Raw genomic sequence first — 2,643 nt, 5'->3', positions numbered from 1 at the left:
CCTGTCAATTTTCCTAGTTACATCCTCAAAACATTCCAGTAGATTTGTCAAGCATGATTTCCCCTTCGTAAATCCATGCTGACTCGCAATGATCCTGTTACTGCTATCCAAATGCTCAGCAATTTCGTCTTTTCTAATTGACTCCAGCATCTTCCCCACCACTGATGTCAGACTAACTGGTCTATAATTACCCGTTTTCTCTCTCCCTCCCTTCTTAAAAAGTGGGATAACATTTGCTATCCTCCAATCCACAGGAACTGATCCTGAATCTATATAGAACATTGAAAAATGATCTCCAATGCTTCCACTATTTCTAGAGCCACCTCCTTAGGTACCCTGGGATGCAGACCATCAGGCCCTGGGGATTTATCAGCCTTCAGTCCCATCAGTCTACCCAAAACCATTTCCTGCCTAATGTGGATTTCCTTCAGTTCCTCCATCACCCTAGGTTCTCCGGCCCCTAGAACATTTGGGAGATTGTGTGTATCTTCCTCAGTGAAGACAGACCCAAAGTAACGGTTTAACTCGTCTGCCATTTCTTTGTTCCCCATAATAAATTCCCCCGTTTCTGTCTTCAAGGGACCCACATTTGCCTTGACTATTTTTTCCCTCTTCACGTACCTAAAAAAACTTTTGCTATCCTCCTTTATATTATTGGCTAGTTTACCCTCGCACCTCATCTTTTCTCCCCGCATTGCCTCTTTAGTTAACTTTTGTTGCTCTTTAAAAGAGTCCCAATCCTCTGTCTTCCCACTCTTCTTTGCTATGTTATACCTCCTCTCCTTAATTTTTATGCTGTCCCTGACTTCCCTTGTCAGCCACAGGTGTCTCTTACTCCCCTTAGAGTCTTTCCACCTCTTTGGAATAAATTGATCCTGCAACCTCTGCATTATTCCCTGGAATACCTGCCATTGCTGTTCTACCGTCTTCCCTGCTAGGGCCTCCTTCCAGTCAATTTTGGCCAGCTCCCGCCTCATGCCTCTGTAATCCCCTTTGCTATACTGTAATACAGACACTTCCGATTTTCCCTTCTACCTTTCCATTTGCAGAGTAAAACTTATCGTGTTGTGATCACTGCCTCCTAACGGCTCTTTTACCTCTAGTCCCCTTATCAGATCAGGATCATTAAAAACACTCACTCTATTGGCCGTGATTTAACCTAGCACACAGTGTTGCAAAGCCCATGCAAAGTCCAGTGGGCCAAGCAAACAAATAAGATAGATCTGGCTCGGCGTTCCACATCTCCACATCGTCACCCAGCACGCCGACGCCCATTAACAATTCCCCCGCAAATTGTGCACCTCGAGCGGCAGTACTTTAAACGGCGCCGTCTTCGGCGTGGACGGCATGAACCAAGTCGGCAAGCATCGTCACCTAGCACACAGACGTGCACTAACAATTCCTCCCCCCGCAAATTGCGCGCCGCGAACGGCGGTACTTTCAAGTATGCCGCCTTCGGCGGGGACATCGTGAACCAAATCGGCAGGCAGGCGTCGTCAGCCGGTCGACCGACCCCCAGCTGCATTTCCCCAACGGACATTGTGCACTTCGTACAGAACAGTGCTTTTAAAATATTCCGCCTGCCGCGTGGACATCATGAACCAAATGAGCAGGCAGGCATCATATCATATCATATCATACACATACAGCCGGAAACAGGCCTTTTCGGCCCTCCAAGTCCGTGCCGCCCAGCGATCCCCGTACATTAACATTATCCTATACCCACTAGGGACAGTCAGCCCCCAGCACAACGACGCCCCCGCTAACAATTCCCCACGCACATGGTGCGCTCGAGCTGCAGCACTTTAAAGTACGCCGCCTTCGGCGGGGACATCGTGAACCAAAGGAGCAGGCAGCCATGGTCACCGCCAGCACAACGACGGCGCCGCTAACAATTCCCCGCGCACCTTGTGCGCTCGAGCTGCAGTACTTTAAAGTACGCCGCCTTCGGCGGGGACATCGTGAACCAAAGGAGCAGGCAGCCATGGTCACCGCCAGCACAACCACGGCGCCGCTAACAATTCCACGCGCACCTTGTGCGCTCGAGCTGCAGTACTTTAAAGTACGCCGCCTTCGGCGGGGACATCGTGAACCAAAGGAGCAGGCAGCCATGGTCACCGCCAGCACAAGCACGGCGCCGCTAACAATTCCCCGCGCACCTTGTGCGCTCGAGCTGCAGTACTTTAAAGTACGCCGCCTTCGGCGGGGACATCGTGAACCAAAGGAGCAGGCAGCCATGGTCACCGCCAGCACAACCACGGCGCCGCTAACAATTCCCCGCGCACCTTGTGCGCTCGAGCTGCAGTACTTTAAAGTACGCCGCCTTCGGCGGGGACATCGTGAACCAAAGGAGCAGGCAGCCATGGTCACCGCCAGCACAACCACGGCGCCGCTAACAATTCCCCGCGCACCTTGTGCGCTCGAGCTGCAGCACTTTAAAGTACGCCGCCTTCGGCGGGGACATCGTGAACCAAAGGAGCAGGCAGCCATGGTCACCGCCAGCACAACGACGGCGCCGCTAACAATTCCCCGCGCACCTTGTGCGCTCGAGCTGCAGTACTTTAAAGTACGCCGCCTTCGGCGGGGACATCGTGAACCAAAGGAGCAGGCAGCCATGGTCACCGCCAGCACAACCACGGCGCC

Source organism: Rhinoraja longicauda, unplaced genomic scaffold (genome assembly GCF_053455715.1).
Source record: "Rhinoraja longicauda isolate Sanriku21f unplaced genomic scaffold, sRhiLon1.1 Scf001099, whole genome shotgun sequence".
Taxonomy (NCBI): Eukaryota; Metazoa; Chordata; class Chondrichthyes; order Rajiformes; family Arhynchobatidae; genus Rhinoraja; species Rhinoraja longicauda.
Note: the sequence above shows the minus strand (reverse complement) of the source record.